General features: G+C 36.3%; 1 pseudogene; it reads right to left on the minus strand.

Moving 5' to 3' along the window:
* Positions 1–9546: 9546 nt before the first annotated feature.
* On the minus strand, positions 9547–11421 carry LOC149153254 (leucine aminopeptidase pseudogene; annotated as a pseudogene).
* Positions 11422–18213: the final 6792 nt, after the last annotated feature.

Genomic DNA, 18213 nt, shown 5'->3' on the forward strand with positions numbered 1-18213 from the left:
GAGTTAAATAATACAAATTTAACTCTTTTTAATAACAAATATGAGTTAAATAATACAAATTAAATTATCACCAGATATTCACTAAAATTCATGTTTTCACATTTCTCCTAGCTAATATTACATCATGTTCAAAAATGATAAAGACATGTCTACTTTAAATAATTTAGTTACAAATACATAAAAAATAGATATTTATTTTACATAATCTAAACAAGAAACAAAAATGCGTCACAAGTCTATTTGAAACTCAAACAAATGTCTCTTAATCACCATCACAAATACGGTGTGCTTGGTATGTTTTTCTAGCACTGGTGCTATCATATTTACCCAATGCACCACCTAAATAATATTTAAAAATGTAGTTATATCTCGATGTGTTCGCTAACGTGAATGTTTTGCCCTAATGCGAAAATGTTATACGTGTGACACACCACTACGAAAATTTAAATTTGTGAACCAACAACGATGCATCATAGGTATGTGTGCACCGTATACGATGCTTTTATGTTTTACAAAGCACCGAAGCAGGTGCATGATTTTGTTTTTGGCGCACCGATAATGTGTTTTTTTTAATTGAAAGTTATGTTTCCATATTAATAAATACGCTCTTCATGTAATAAAAAAAAATGGTATTTTATGTATGAGGTTGATCTATTTTATATGTCAATCATGTAGCAGAGACGTCAACAAAGGGAGCAACATCAATTGGAAATACTTAGGGAAATAATGAAAACAAAAACATACAACAATAGTATAAATGATGAAATAACACAAGTACATATCACTCTCCATTGTCATCACCTTGATTATCTTCCTCAGTGCTTGGCATGATAACACTGTTTTTCTCAAAAACATGTTTTGATCTAGAGTTGTGTCTTAATATGAGCCACCAATCCCTATCTAACACATTTGGGTAAAAAAGCACATGGTTGTAGTGTTTTGGGAAAACATAAGGCTCCCTAGCTTCATGCCATATCTTTCTATAGTTGATATATATCAGCCCACTATCGCGATCTTCCTTTACACTATTCTGATCAAAGGTGTCCCACCACTTGCACCTAAAATAACACATTGGAATGAAGAGAAGTCCACTTAAATGATATCTTATATCTTTCTAATGTAACCTAATGTCCCCTGCATCAGGTTTTGATCATGTTGGCTAACATGACTATATTGGTCAAACGTGAATTCCACTCCACAGTCTTGTCTCAATCATTCATCATCGACATCCTTCATGTGAAACTGATGTCCATTTTCCCACATAGATGGGAACAAATGCACCTATAAAAAAGTTAAAAAATCACAGTGTCATGTGTCTAATAACCCAAACATAATTAAAAATATAAATATATATAGTTTTTATAATTCAAAGGTGCAATATGAAGTTAAAAATGTATAGAAAGATATTATACTTATCGAGTTGTTTCACCCAATCCCTATGTTTAACACATCCTCTTCAACACGCGGGTAACGACCATATGCATTGTATTTCTCTCTGATTTGATCAACAACCCAACTATTAGGGAATGTCATTGGCATATTTTATTTTAAATGATCAAGATAAGGCACGCTTCTACCATTCAACCATTTGAATTTTCTCCTGCCACTGTCTCATTTCCTCTTCTCCTCTTCGTACAATGTGACCCGCGGTTGACTCACTTCCATATTGTAAAGAATGAATTTGTTGATGGATTCAAATTTTTAAATTCGCTGATGAAATCAAACCAATATGTGTGTGTGTGTGTGTGTAGTACATATGAGATCAAAATATGCATTAATATGAAGTTCAGTGTGAATAGTTATTGTGTAGTAATTTGACAAATGATAAGCATGCACTTACTCTTTATCATGCACCTCTTTCCATTCATTTCGAGAATCTCCCCTTCTCTTTTGTCTTCATCCCTTTCATAGTCCCAAATTGCCACACCTAGTGTGTTGTCGATCTGATTGATGTACTCACTGACATAATAGAAAGACTCATACAATATATACCTCTCTGCCATAGACCCCTCGGGTTTTTCCCTTTGAGGAACAAAACCTTTCAATTTCTTCATGTACCTCTCTAGGAAGAACATCCAACAATAAGAAATGACCCTAACTAATTAAACCTCATCTACTAGGTGAATTAGAAGATGAACCTACAAGTCCATGCAACTCGTCGACAATTCCTTCTCAAGCATACAAACAATCTCAACTATCTCTTGACACCACCATGGAATGCTAGCCATATGAATATCCTTTGATGTGATCTAATGTACAAATGTAGATAATTTAGATATGGCATGTCATAGGTCTTAGGGGAAGACATGGTTCACACACCCACGCACGAGCAAAGGATAATGACACTGCACAGTAAATAATACATTATACAAAAATTAATTATAAAATATCTCATTACATAAAAATAAAAACAAATAAATAAAAAAATCATGTTTTTGATGTATGTACTCTTAGAAGGTTCAAATAGTCATGTGATTTCAACCCTGAAAAACGATCATCCACAATGAAGCAGTGTCATAGTGAAGACCCATATAAAGAAGGCACCCTCACACTCATTATAACTTCCTTTGCCAAAGAAAGATCATCTTTCTTTAAAATCCATGGGACATCACCTTCTTTGAAAGACCAAGAGGGTCAACCTCTCCTCTAGTTTATTGTCTTGAACAATGTTTATTTTTAGTTTTTGAAGAAATAAGATCTCCCCTAACAACCAATGTGTCACTTTCTTTCGATGATATGTGTCTCCATAAATAAAATGAAACATTTTTAAATATATGCATGAGATCTAGTAAGTGGGCAATCTTAAGATGCTCCCAATATGGGAGCTCATAAAAGACAAATTTCTTTTTCATCCCAATGGGAAATTTCTCAACATAGGTGTCAAAAAAATTTGGATCATCGAACATAGTCTCACCATTTGAATCGAACATTTCTGCAAACTCCTTCTCCTTCTCTATCTCATATGCTCTAAGCCATCCAACTAGTGCCATTATTGTAGGCCTTTGGGTTCTCTCTAATTTACCATTGAAAGTAAATGTTGTTCTTCTGTAAGGGTGTTCTTTTGGGAGGAATACCCTAGAGTAGTCATACACTAGCTTTCATAGGTGGTCGGCCCACCTAGCCTTCAAAGAAGGTCCACAACATTTACATCTATGATACCCTTTTGTTACAAAACCTGCAAAATTACTGTATACAAGCCGACATGTTAGCGACCATGAAAATATGAACAATTGCAATGAATTAAATTAATATGCGAAATAATATTGCTACTAAACATATCAATAAGAATGCAATTTACTAGAGGAAACTCCTAATCTTGGATAATCATGTATGGTGTAAGCACATATGCCATGAAACGTAAAATTCCTCTCTGTTGTGATGGGTCTTAATACATCGTACAAATGTATCCCTTCCCATAATTCCTTAAATTCATCTACCAATGGTTGTAAATAGACATCGATATTCTTCACTTGTCTTCTACTAGGGACTATGAGAGCCAACATAAGATGTTCATTCTTCACGGACAACCATGGGGGGATATGGTTATTGATCACTACTATAGGCCAAACATAATAGTTGGTGTTTTGGAGGGAATATGGGTTAACACCATCCATGGATACGCTAAGTCGTATAATTCATACTTCATCCTTGAGTTTTTCAGGCCATGTATCCTTTATATGCTTCATGGCTATTAAATCTGTTGGGATTCACATAACTCCTGAATCACTTCTGTGTGAGGCATGCCATCCCTGCAACATTGCTAATTATTTGCAACGAAAGAGTTCTTGAATCCTTTAGATTATAGGCATGTGCCTCAATATCTTATGATGAGGACCATGCGATTTACCCATTTTTTGTGCATTATGGTCCCTGTCATGCCCACATTTCAAACATATATCTTTGTCTTCATATTCTCCTCTATATAGAACACAATAATTCATACATGCATGATATGATATGTACTCACCACTAACATTTTCAACAACTAATTTGTCTCTTCGTATCTGCCCGAAAATACATTATCACTCGAAATAACCTTATCTTTGAATATCCTACAGTTGGCGAGGAATATAATTGTACGATTTCAATATTTAACATTCATAAAATTGACCATCTTTAAATAATTTTGATTGTGTGACAAAATATAAGGAACTTAATTGATCATGCAAGTCAATTACCTCAATATTGTCGAGAAACATGCATTTGACCTACGAAACTTTGCTTTCACTTTGTACAACAACATCGTTGTCCCAAGCTGAGTAGAATTTGACTTGCCACCATGTCCAAAGAAAGGTGTGGTGGAAGCAGATTTCAGGATTTCGAATAAGGTATCATTCATATAAGCATCATCCCCTAGCTCATAATTTTGGAATGCATCTAACAACATTGTCTCCATGGTAGTCGTATCCCACAAGTAATCATCCATACCAACCTCCATTTGATTGCCTCCATTAGTGAATTTGGACGTAGTGGGAATTGAATAGGAGGTTAATTCAACCATTATTTGTATGCTTCCTCTACAAGTATTTCCCTTAATGCATCCTTCTCTTGATTTGACATTGTTGGAATTTTAAGGCTTTTTAGAGATGTGACATTTTGTCTTTAATGTCATGCTTGAAAATTGTTGAAATTTTAAGGTTTTTTGAGTCTCATTATTTTATCTTTAACACCATTACTAAAAAATGTTGAAATTGTACCCAAAAAAATGTTATTCTAGCATCAACACTTTTCATTTTCAGTGCGTTTTTTCATCTTTTTTTCGCACAAAAAATTTGGTTTTTTCTGCCATTTTTAATAAACGTTGAAAATTTACCCTTAAAAAAATCATTGTTTTGGCATACATACTTTTTGTTTTTTGGGACGTTTTTCATGTTTTTTGGGGGTTTTTTGGCTAGAGTTCTCATTTTGAGTTTACAATTATCATTTGATATTTTACATTGTTCAAGGTAGCTCATTTCATTATAGTTAAGTTTATGAATTCAGCTAGTGAGGTAGCTCAGGTCTTCATTAGGGAGATAGTGAGATTACATGGTATTCCTAGGAAGATTATGTCATACAGAGATCCCAATTTCACTTCCAGGTTTTGGAAAGAGTTGTTTGTAGGTTTGGGGATAGAGTTGGCCTTCAGTACAAATTATCATCCACAGAAAAATGAAAAGGCAAAGAGGGTTAATATGATTTTTGAGGACATGTTGACGATGTATGTTATGCACCAACAGAGGAGGTGGGAGGAGTATCTTCCACTGGTAGAATCTGCATACAACAATGGATATCAAGAGTTGTTGAAAATGATTCTGTTTGAGGCACTTTATGGGCAGAGTTGTAATACTCCCATCAGTTGGAGTGATCCAGTAAACAAGGTATTGATTGGAACAGATATGTTAGCAGATATGGAATAGGAAATTTAGATTATCAAGAAGAATCTAAAGGTAACACATGATAAAGAGAAGAGTAATGCATATTAGCACATAGTATTTAATGAGTTTCAGGTTGGGGAGCATGTGTACTTGCGCATCAAGCCCAAGAGGAGCTCCTTAAGGATTGGATCATGTGTCAAGTTGGCACCTCGGTATTGCGGGCCTTTCAATATCCTTAAGAGGATTAAACCAGTGGCCTACCAACTTGCACTGCCTTTGATAGTGAAAGTCCATGATGTTTTCCATGTGTCATTGCTTAAGAAGTATGTGAAAGATGTTGATCATGTGATTGACTGGTCTATATTGCAGGTGGAACCAAAAAGAGAATTCTAGTTGTAACCTCAATGCATTTTGCAGTGAAATATGTTGATGCTATGGAATCAAGAAATCGAGCAAGTTAAAGCGCATTGGAAGCACTTTGGCCCCGATGAAGCTACACGGGAGATGGTTGATCAGATGTGGGCTATGTACCATTCTCTATTCACTAGTTGAGTGAATATATTCTATATATGTGTGTGATATTGTGTTTTGGTTATGTCTATATGTATGCATATGTATGTAAATACCACATCGATATGTGTTATAAATCTCCAATAAGTGGTATGGTGTTCATGATATGTTGCTAATGTTTTTAACAGTATGATATGATGTAAACGTTGAAATGAGTTGTGTTATAAAGCTCCATGGGAAACATGTGTTTTGTAGTTATAAGTGTAATTGAACATCGAGGACGGTGCTCCCCCACAGGGGAGGGGTTTGTAACAACCACTGGTTGATTTCCTTTGTAAATAAAAAAGAATAAAATAAGACCAAGTTATTCCAAGCTAAATGTTGGGAAAAACATAGTGATGGGGATTACTTGTGATCAATTAATGGCTATGGAAATTGACAAAGGAAAAGTGGCATTAATTGGCATTTTATTTATGAAATAAAATAAAATAGGAGAAAAGGGAGATGAAATGTCACAGATTTGCATGAGAGGGAAATTGAAGTAAAAATGAAGGAAAATGAAGGAAATAGAGGCCTCAATGATAAAAAGCTTTTGAGGATCAATTCACAGCCTTTTATCAATTTTAGCTTGGAGCTATCTTCTATTCTCTCTTACTCTTTCACACTTACAGTTTTCTTGGAGCATTCTTGGAGAACTTTGGCATACTTTGGATATGGATAAAAGGCAAGGGAAAGAAGGAAAGTGTGAGGGAACAAGTGGATAAACAACTGGAAGTGGATTTATTAGTAGGTAACAGGTTGAATGTGTGATTTCCTTGCTGATTTATGGATGCATGGTAGATGTATGTGGTTTTATCATTATGTGGTGTCGTTGGCATGGAGGATTGCCTATATTAACAATGGTTTTAGCCTTGCCTTTCCATTTCCTAGATAGCCATGGCATTGTGGGTTTTTCCATTTAATTGTTTTTTGGTTGGTGCTTGTAATTCCTTATGGTTGTGGTTTGGAACAAATGCTCTGGAATCCTTGGAGAAACTTGGGTTGAGTTATTAGTCCTGGAGCCTAGGCTGGGAAAAATTCTTTGGAGCCCTTGGTGGGTTGTGTTACTAGTCCCTGGAGCTCGGTTGGACAAACAATTTGGAGCCCTGAAAGGTTGTGGGTTGAGTTATAGTTCCTGAAGCCTTGAAAAACTTAGGTAGAGACAGATTTGGTTGGTGCTAGTGATGTCCTACCATGACTTGGAATCATTGGTTGATGGTTGTTGTGGTTTGGACTTTGGAAGCATTGGTTTGGTATTTCTTCGTTTATTCCATGAGATCCCAAATTCATGCTTGGAATATGGTGTAGGGGTGATTGGATGAAAGAGAGATTTGGTTCAACCCAATCTATGGTCAGGTGTAATGTGTAAGTCCCTGACTTGGTTGAAATTTCATATGTTAATAAGAGTTATTCTTCTATTGTGATTCATGTATAAATGTTGGAAATATGTTGGTGATATTATGGTTGGGTTGCCATGGTTTATATGTTGTTTATTTTCTGGTTATACGTTGTTCATATGATGTCTATCTTCTATGGTTTATGTCATGAATTGTTTGGATTTTCATCGGTTGATGAATGTATGAACTAATAAGTGTTATTGTAGCTATGTGGAGAAGGCATAGGGCCTTCTCAATGATTCTTAGATTAATATCAGTCTTTTATGATAAAATATGCATTCATGACCTATATCTTACATATTTGTCATGTGTTTGACGAAATCCATAGTATGTTCTAATCAATATAGGTCAATTTTTGAGTTGAGATTGTATGTTTATATTTTTTGCCATGTTAGATATAATTCTGGAAGGTCTTAAGCAATTCTGGGAAATGGTCTGGAGGTAGGCCTGAAAAGATGGCACTAATCTCGGGACCACATGCTCAAAACTGGAGAAATTTGGCTACAACCACATGAATGCAGTGTTTTGCATGCAATTTGAGCTCTCCAACCATATGGAGGCCTTATTGTGGGTGCGGTTGTGGGCCTAGGGCAGAATAAAGGGAGTCCAACTCAGGGTTTGGCCACTTAGGGTGGTTGTTTAACCCTTGAGTGACCTATAGCCCAGATAAGATGTCAATATGTCATTAGTTGTCAGCTCCACTTCCTTAAATGAATCTAGGAGGTCCAGTCATGTCATAGTAATTCTTCATCTCATGTTTACCCTCGCAGGGCGGTGAAACTGGGTAAATATGGGAGGGGTGGTTATAGGTTGGTTGCACTTTTTTGACAAAGGGTTCAATGCAGATGGAAAAATCAAGTTTTTACAAAATTTGTATGAGATGAACTTAATATCGTAGGTGTCAATGCTCCATCTCTAATTACCATGCTAGTGCCCAACATAACAAAGGTTAGTAAAATTGTTGCCTTCCTCAAACACTCTTCTAACAAACTTCTTCCCTTCTTCCAAGTCACTTTGCAACAAACCTGTATAAAGTTTCCTCAGAAACATTGTTCTTCCTATTCCTTTAAAACATCTTTTAATTTCTAGAAAGAGAGGCTTGTAACCAAAATATTCAACAATTGTCAAAAATGCCACTTTGACATGTCAATTGTTTCTCATGCTAAATCCCAATCATCAATCTAGAACTAATATATGCATTCAAATAATACAATTAGTTAGGCATGCACATAACAACAAAGGTTTAATTTTCTAGAGCTTTGGTTCTCTTATACCTCAAAACAAGGCAAGAGCATTAGATACTTGTTTTGTTGGGCCAGCTAGTGTTCGAGGAAAAGGTTTTAAACCATCTTGTTCGCGGGTAACTAACTTTACTAGGAATGGTTGAGTGCATAACACAAAGGTCGTAGATTACACTTAGGAGGTTGAGCGCATAACATTTCTCCCCCTAAGAGTGGCCTGACTGACTTATTGATAGCATACTCCTCCCTAAGAGTGCATAAATGACCCCGGACCCTTACCTCAATAAAAAGCACCTAGCACTACACTTTGTTTCAAGCATTGAAAACAAGATGAACACGCTAGGACCTAAAAATAGAATAAACAATTTGGTTGACATCTATGATTTCCTTTTAAGTAGAAAAGTTGTTTCCAATAAATGCAAATGTAAGAATCCTTCGGTAGTGTGCTTCAATTATGATAGTTATAATTGAGTTTTACTTGGAAAAAGCTACATATATAAAATGATCCAAACATGAAAACATTTCAATACACTGTATTTGTATCTAACTTTTAGTAACACAACTATTTAAAATCAAAAGAAGGAGGCTAATGTCAGTGACAGGATCCTCGGGTAGTAGACTACATTTATAATATTTGTTGTTACTTGGAAGAACAAGGTAGGTGCATCATCAAACCAAAAACATTGGAGCATACAAACAAAACAAGAATTTAAAAAATGCATATTCATATTCCACCCTATATAGCACAACCATTTCCAATCAAGAAATGGGAACAAACAAGTGCAGGAATCCTTCAGTGGGGCCATGGATACAATACTTTGTTTCAGTTTTTGGATATCAAGGTGTAGGCAACTAAATGAAAGAATAAAAGAAAATTTTTGTGGTCTTGAATCTTGACTTTTATTGAGAAAACTTGGGCACAAAATGTCAAGCAAACAGAAATGGTCATTACTTTTCCCTTCTATATTTTTATTAAAAGTATTTTCAATGGAAAAAAATTGATCATAATAGGGCAAGTGTAAAGAATTTGAAAAGGTTGCACACATGTGATATCTTTAGTTTCTTAGGGGGACTTTTCAAGTAAAGTTTCCACTCTTGAACCTGCCACTTGCTCACTTCCTCGTCATAGGGCATTCATCCGGTAATGAAGTCTCGTGATGCAAACAAGACCTTGTTGTGGATGGTGGAAATGGGCTCCATGACATCTAGTGGAATTCTAGTCCCATCTACCCAAACATCCAAATCAACTTTATTCTCTATGTTGGGGAGATTCTTCTTCAGAAAGTCCAGGAATGTATCGGTATCAATGGATTGGAACTTGAAACATCAGATATACTTCTTTAGAAACTCATCGAACTCAAGGCACCCAACTTGCACTCAGAAATGTATAGGTATCAATAGATTGATTTTGGATTGTTGCATCAATAAAACTGAGCTTCAAACCCACTCAACATTGACATTATGTGTTACCAGTAGGAGGATGAGAATGGAATTAAAACGAGAAACATATAGATAAAAAAAATAGCAATAAATAGAGAAGAGAGTGAGTAACACATGACGCTAAATACACAAAAGGAATTGAAAATCCTTTTCATAAGGGACATGAGAGTAAACATCCTCGAGATCAACCCCTTCCTAATATGTTCTGAATTTGGTAAAATTTCATATTTTCTTTAGATCTAAGCATATCATCCTTAAAATACGAGAAGCCTAAGACCATGTTCAATGCAACACACTCCAAGCCCTGTACAACTTCCAATAATTCTTCACTCTGCATATGTCGTAAACCCTGCAAAAAAACACTTCCCAAATCTTAAAACCCTAAACCCTCAAAACTCAAATTTTATATAGAATATGGTAAGATATAGTTAGGTGTGTATGTAATAATACCTCATTTGGCCAAAATTCATTATTTGTGGCATTGGTGATGATATTTTCGGTCCAACTATGTGCAAGCTCATGTGCCACAACCTGCCCATCACTCAAATCCCCTGCGATGACACTAGGGGTTAAGAAGAACAATTTGGGATTCTCCATTCCTCTAGATGGGAGACTCAAGGACAATACAAGGAGATTGAATCTCTCCCCTTAATATTCACCAAAGATATTTCCCCCTTCTTCATTATATTCTTTGTGTTCGTGAACTCATGTTCTATAGATTCCATAAAAGAACAATGTTTAGAATAGATCCTAGTCCTGGGAACAACCTCCTTAGAAACAATATTCCCCATTGCAAATGAAAACAAATATGGAGGTATTTTCTACTGCATTTAAAATTGGTCAACAACTCTTTCATGCATTTCCCACTTCTTATTAGGGCATGCTCCCTTTACTTCTCCTATGGAAGGAGCCATCCAACCCTTATGGGAAACAAACATTACAGAGCTCATATGTTTAGGAATGTTTAACTCAACCAAGTACTTATTCCTTTCTCTGGGAGTGTCTTGACAGGGGAATATAGAATGAGCATGGATAGACTGGCATTAGGTATAAACATACAAGAATTTTTTCGTGCAGCCTGTGCTAGATTCATCCATTGAATAAATGAAGCTAATTTATGGGTTTTGAATGTTATGATAAAAGAGATTTGATTTGTAAGGGAAACTTTAAGAAGACTTCCCTTGATGGGATCTAGATTTTTCAAAATGAAAGGCATGGAAGAAGAAGACGAAAAGGATTCAGTGGTGTCATGCTAAACTCCATGTATTTCAAGGCAAATGGTATCAAGATATATATCCCAGAATAAGGACTTTCAAGAGTCAAAGTCGCAAACCCATCAATCCTTTTTCTACTAAAATCAAAACACAATGAAGGATGGGTATACTATGTTAGAGGATGCATTGAATCTATGAAGGAATGAGGATCAATTGGAGCCATATTATAATCATATGCCCAATCAAAATTTCTCTATAAAACACTTGACACTAGCTAATGCTATTGAATGGTGGATGTGGTGACAATGGTGGTGGTATCTTCCAACTCCTATGCCTTTGCCTCCTATTCTTGCACGCGCCTACGCTCCTCCTGTGAAACGCTAAACCTCATCGATGCATCCATCAACGATTTTGTTGAATTTTCTACGCTCTCTAAGGAAGCATTTGAGGTTGTGAAACCCTGTTATGCCTAGGGCCCGAACCAGTATCATCGGTGGTGAAGGCCCTGCACTCGCATGGGCCTGTGAGCTCAAACCCACGTGTCAATTTTCTATTCAGAGGAGGATGACGAAAATACACCTCTATGATTGGTTGAATTTGTGTAGCCCAACACCGCAAAGGAATGCATATTGGCGTAATTATCATATTTTATTAATTAATATAAAATAATATTTGAATTCATGCTTTTGTGAACCATATTATGAATGTTGAGAGATCTTTCAATAAAAATCACATAAATAAATTTTAAGATGACGTGTTTCAAACCATCTAGTGTGGTTCATCTTTAGGGCAAGATGAAGAACCAGATCATGGCATTAGATTAAATAGATGAAGAGAGATTTTTTCTAGCCGTTAGAATATAACAACTTGTTTTGACTAAAGAATTATCATTAATTAATAAACAATATTTTTTAATTAAAATGAAGTAATAGATGGAAATTAGTTGTAAATAAAGAATTAAATTAATTCTATTATAATTATTATTTTAATCAAAATGAAGATCAGTAATGACCCCGATTGGGGTGTGAGTCGGTGGTTGGGAATGCCTGCGGAAAGTAATGAGGCGTATATATGATTTACATACCACCGCCCCCCACATGCTCAAAGTGACAGGTGTGGTGGACTTTGGCATGAGTGCATGCAAGGGTGGTGGGAAAGGTGGTAGAGACGATAGCGGAGGGACAGGATTTATAGAAGCAAAGGACAGACATGTGGGTAAGGCTGGTGAGTTTGATTGTGGACGAAGGAGCTGGAGCAAGGGAAAGGGAGGACATCGACATCCTCAGCATCAAGCTTGGAGACGACCTACAATAGTTAATGGGTATGTTTCTTGGCTCTTCGCCTCCTTTGTAATGACGACCTAGTTGAGTTTCTACTGGGGGGAGAGGGGGATAAATGGGAATGTTAATTGGGGGAAATGCTGAGGGAAAAGGAGGAGGCGACTGACTGCAATGGTTTGGTTATGTGTCTATATATTGCGCTTATCGGGTATTGACTCTGCCTCTTGTTGTATTGACCTTGCGTTGTTTCGCATTAAGAACCTGGGCACAACACGTTGAGGGATGAGTGGGGTTGGTCGATGGTGTCAGGTAGGTAGAGGTTATGAGTCTGATGTTGAGGGAAGTGGGGGTCAGTTAATATGCTATATAGGAGCTTGGACCTGCTACCAAAACCACTGCAATTGTTGGGGTACTATGAGAAATTACTGTGTTAAGAGAACTGCTAGGGCCCTTGAGGGGGACATTGGGTATGAAAATGACAGGGGTATTGCTCTATTTTACTGGGCAGAGGGGAAAGGGGTTGCAATTCATGAAGGGAAACCTATCGGTCTAAGGTTGGGCTCACTTGCGGGGCCTTGGCGAGGGATGACCAATCTTACAACGTATGAGAGGCACTGGGGGTGGAGGTGTGAGATGACAGAAGGGATTTGGAGACCGACCCTTTCTAAGGACTGGATCTCTGCCCATTATGGCTCCAGTACTGATAGTAAAAGGAAAAGGGAGGAGCATGGGGAGGCTGACGACACCGATAATTCAATTCAGGGAAGCAATCAGTGCCATAGTATGTCAAAATTATTTTGGTTAACAAATTCTTGCTGTGAACATGTTTCGAGCATCGTTGACATGGCTCGGCCTGCGAGAGGTCATGGACATGGAAGACAGGGTTGGGAGCCCATAAAGGATAAGGACTCGAGCACGTCTGAGCCCCGCAGAGGGAGGAAATCAGTAGAACATCTTATCAGTGAAGTTGCTGAGGCATATCGTGAGGGCACGAATGAAGGCATCCAGAATCTGTTAGAGGAATGGGAAGAGGAAATTAAGCAGGGCAGTGAGACTGAGGAGGATATGGAAAATTGGAGGACACTCATCCCAGATCCTGGGAACACCAGAGGCAGGATAATGCAATTTAAGCAGATATTGTACCTCTACTTTGTAGAAATTCTAACTGTAGATTAACCTGATAATGCAATATAACTAAAGAAAAATACTTTAATCTACTTCTACAATCAAACTTGCAGAAGCTTAATAGATTTGAGCAAGATCAAGCGGAACACATATAACTAGAAGAAGAATCACTGCACATGAAACACAAAAGAACACTAAGGGGAAAGCCTCAGCTAAAAACCCCACTATCTGTATTATTATACAAGTTGGAAATATCTCAGAATTACTCAAAGCTTTAACTCTCACAGCTAGCCAGCTCTCAATACAATCCTCACAGATGCTCACAGGAAAAATAGAATTCTCATAAGTCCTCCACACTACCCTCCAAGCTCCTATTTCCTTGTGTTGTTTCGTGGGTGATCGTATTGTTACCAAGTGTAACACTGATATCACACCCTGTAAAACTACGCAATCCTCAAGGAATGAATTCCTTCTGCATGCATGAGTTTTCCTTATAGGAAAATTCAAGAAATTGATAGTACACTATCCATGTCTTTAATCTCAACTGGGTCTTTCTCAGAATAGACATGCATGAGTTAAGGATGAGAGAATCTTCAGTTATCTAGAGTACACTAGTTGGATGCATGCATGCATTAACTGACTGAACTCACAATTAGTTCCTCAAACAGTTTGGAACTAATCTAATTGGACTTAACTCAGTAAACTGAGCTAACTAATTACAACTCAAATATAACTCAACCTTATCTCCTTAATTAAGGGATAATCTCCTTAATTTAAGGGATAACTATTGCATGACTTCAGAAAAACTTCTAACTTGAATTTCTCCAACTAATTAACTCAAAATGAATTAATTAATTATTTTTCAAGTAGCTGGTGAGACTAAATTTGAATTTTAATTCAAGAACAAATTAAAATTGGAATATTCTTGTTGCCACATTTCAACATACTCGCTAATCAAAATCCTATTGAGCAAAGCCATGGAACAAATCTCGGTGGGTATGGCGGTTTCTCTCCAAGGTATACCAAGCTACAAATAAGATATGCAGAAAATTCAATTCCAACTCCATAAGAAAGATATTAGGCTGGACATAATTGAAAGACACATTCCATGCATCCTGGAACTATTGGAGATGCCTGGAGCAACTGTTAAGGATCCCGTGCCAGTGGAATTGACCTCAGAGGAGTAGAAGGGCTAGTCCATTTCCCATGTTTACTTTTGTTATATATGCGGATAGCATTTACTTTTCGTCATGCAAGTATATGTATAGATAGAAGTATAGAGTATGGCCATGAAATAGAGACGCATATAGCTTGGCTAGATAGATTGAAACTTTATTGTTTTTGGATGGCTTACAATGAGGATAGGTGGCCAACAGACTTGGTTTCCCATTGGGCAAGTTGAGGCCACCTAGCCAATCTATGTGGTGTAAATTTGTCTATTATGAATAGAAAATGAAAGGTCCTGCCAAGATTAACAAAAAAAAAATGAAGATCAGTAATAATAAGATCAAACATAATTATTCTAAACAATAAAACTGAAAAATAGTAATAAGAAAATGAAAAAAATAATAACAAATAAATAAATAAACAAAATAGAAATAATAAGGTCAAATTTAACTATTCTAAACAATAAAGCTAAAAATGGTAATAAGAAAATGAAAAATCAAAATAATGAATTAACTCAATTTTATTATTTAAATCCAAAAAATAAAATAATATGGTTTATATATATATATATATGAAAAGTAAATTAATTAATTAAATATTATAAAAACTTAGGAATACAAGGTAGGGATCCAACACGTGCTAATACTGCAACCATCATCTCTATTCAGATTGATAGGCCTCCTTTCAATTTCCAAGGCCTCCCTAAACTTACAGTGATGAAAGTGATCAATCCTTACAATGACCCTCGCCTCTTTAATGCAGATGTGATGTTTTGTCTTTCCTACATGTTCTACCAAAGTGGAGGAGTGGGACATTCCATGTTTGATGTTAGTTGCGTGCTCAAGAATCCTCTGATTAATTGTATGTTTGATGTTAGCTGCGTGCTCAAGGATCCTCTGATTAATTGTATGTTTGATGTTAGTTGCGTGATCAAGAATCCTCTAATTAATTGTGTGGCCAATTTATCTTTTCCGCATGTTCTACTTAAGCGGAGGAGTGGGACCTTCCATGTTTGATGTCAGCTGATGTGCGTGCTCACACTACAACGAAACCAGCGATTAGCGTCCCTTTTTACTTCTTTTTTTGCATCTAGAGCCCATTTTTGGTGCTATTTGCATCCATTTATCAAATATGGTGCAAAACTTGACACAAAATTTGCATCAAGTTTTGCACCAAATCTTACACCAAGTTTAGCACCAGGTATTGCAATAGGTTTTGCACCACGTTTTGCACCAAATTTTATGCCAAGTTTTATGTCATCCTTTGCACCAGGTTTTGTTCCAGGTTTTGCATCAATTTTGGCATCTATTTTTGTTTGACATACTTTTGCATCCTCATTTGCATCCACTTTTTGCACCTACACTTGCATCGACTTTTGCATCCTTTTTTGCATCCTTTTTTAAATCATTTTTTGCATCCATTTGTGCATCACTTTTGCGCCACGTTTTACATCGAGTTTTGTGTCTAGTTTTGCATATAATTTTGCATCTACTTTTGTTGCATCCACTTTTCCATCTTGTTTGGCATCCATATTTACATCCTCTTTTGCATCTATTATTGTACCCACTATTGCATCTAATATTTTTGTGCCACAATTGGCGCCTAGTTTGGCGCCTAGTTTGGCACCTCCTTTTGCACCCACTTTTGATTATAATTTTGCATCCACGTTTGCATCCTCATTTGCATCTAGGTTTTCATCAACTACTACATCTATTTTTGCATCCCTTTTTGTATCCAATTTTGGACCAGGATTTGCATCGGGTTTTGTGTCTCGTTTTGCATCTACTTTTGCATCGACTTCTATTGCATCCACTTTTGCATACAATTTTGCATCCACTGTTACACCCATTTTAAATTTCACTTTTTGCATCCCTTTTTACATCTTCATTTGCATCATACTTTGATTCTTTTTTTTCATCTATCATTACATCCACTTTTGTTATGCCATAATTTGCACCATGTTTTGCACTCACTATTGTATCCACGTTTGCTTCCAATTTTGCATCCATGTTCACATCCTCTTTTGCATCAAATATTGCATCTATTTTTGCATCCACTTTTATGTCAGGTTTATGCATTGGGTTTTGCATCTCGTTTTGTATCTACTTTTGCATCTACTTCCATTGTATCCATTTTTTTCATCCAATTTTGTTTTGCCTGTTGCATCAATGTTTGCTTCCACTTTTACATCCATTTTTGCATCTTATTTTGCATATTTTTTGTCTATTGTTACATCCACTTTTGTTGCACCATATCTTGCGCCTACCATTGCAACCACATTTGCTTCCACGTTTGCATCCACATTTGCATCCTCTTTTGTGTTCAAGTTTGCATCAGATATTGTGTATGTTTTTGCATCCCCTATTGTATCCACTTTTGTTTCATCCATTTTTTCATCTACTTTTGTGTCCGTCGTTGCATCCACATTTGTTTCACCACAGTTTGTGCCAAGTTTTACACCTACCATTGGACCCATGTTTGCTTCCACTTTTGCCTTCATGTTTGCATCCAAGTTTGCATTGACAACTGCATCTACTTTTGCATCCACTTTTGTGTTAGGTTTTTCATGTTGTTGTGCATCTATTTATGTTGTATCCACTTTTCATCCAATTTTACTTCTATTGTTGCCCCCATTTCTATGTTCGCTTTTGCATCCCTTTTCCAACGCTCATCATATTTTCTGCATTGATGATATTCCTTATCGCATTGACGATTATGAACAATTGATGACAATGTCAATAATATTGACAATGATGAAAATGAAGATGATGGTGATGACATGAATTGTGATTATGATGATAAAGACGATAGTGGTTACAATGACATTAATGATGATGATGGCAATGATTATGATGATGACGACGCTAATGACCTTGGCGAATCTTCCCAATTTTAGATGTTGTCATTGTCATAATCATAAGCATTATCTTTGGTGTCATCATCATCATTTTCATCTAGGTCATCATCAAAAACAATAATGGCATGAATGATGATGATGATTACAACAATGTTGATAGAAATTACATTAATGATGATGATGGGGATGATAAAAATGACAATGACGATGATAATGGTGGTGATGATGATGATCATCGATCATCTCTCAAAAATAGAGTTGTTATTTCTCTTACGTATATCAATGTGTCCTAAACAACCCTTTTCTAGCACTGATCACATTTTTTGGGTTGATGATATTTCTTACAACGTCTATAATTATAAACAATTGCAAACAATGTCCATAATGATGATGATGATGGAGCTGATGATGATGGCATGAATGGTGATTATGATGATAATGTAATGATGGCAATAACGATGACAAGTACGATGGTGATGATGATGACAATGATTATGATAATGAGAATGAACAATTACTAGTTTCACTACCATCTTCTGGATACATATTACTATCATACTTTTTAAATTTTCTGTCTCTCTTGAGG

Source organism: Pinus tabuliformis, chromosome 9 (assembly GCF_031772625.1).
Source record: "Pinus tabuliformis cultivar Carrire ecotype Pingquan chromosome 9, CPIR1, whole genome shotgun sequence".
NCBI classification, from domain to species: domain Eukaryota; kingdom Viridiplantae; phylum Streptophyta; class Pinopsida; order Pinales; family Pinaceae; genus Pinus; species Pinus tabuliformis.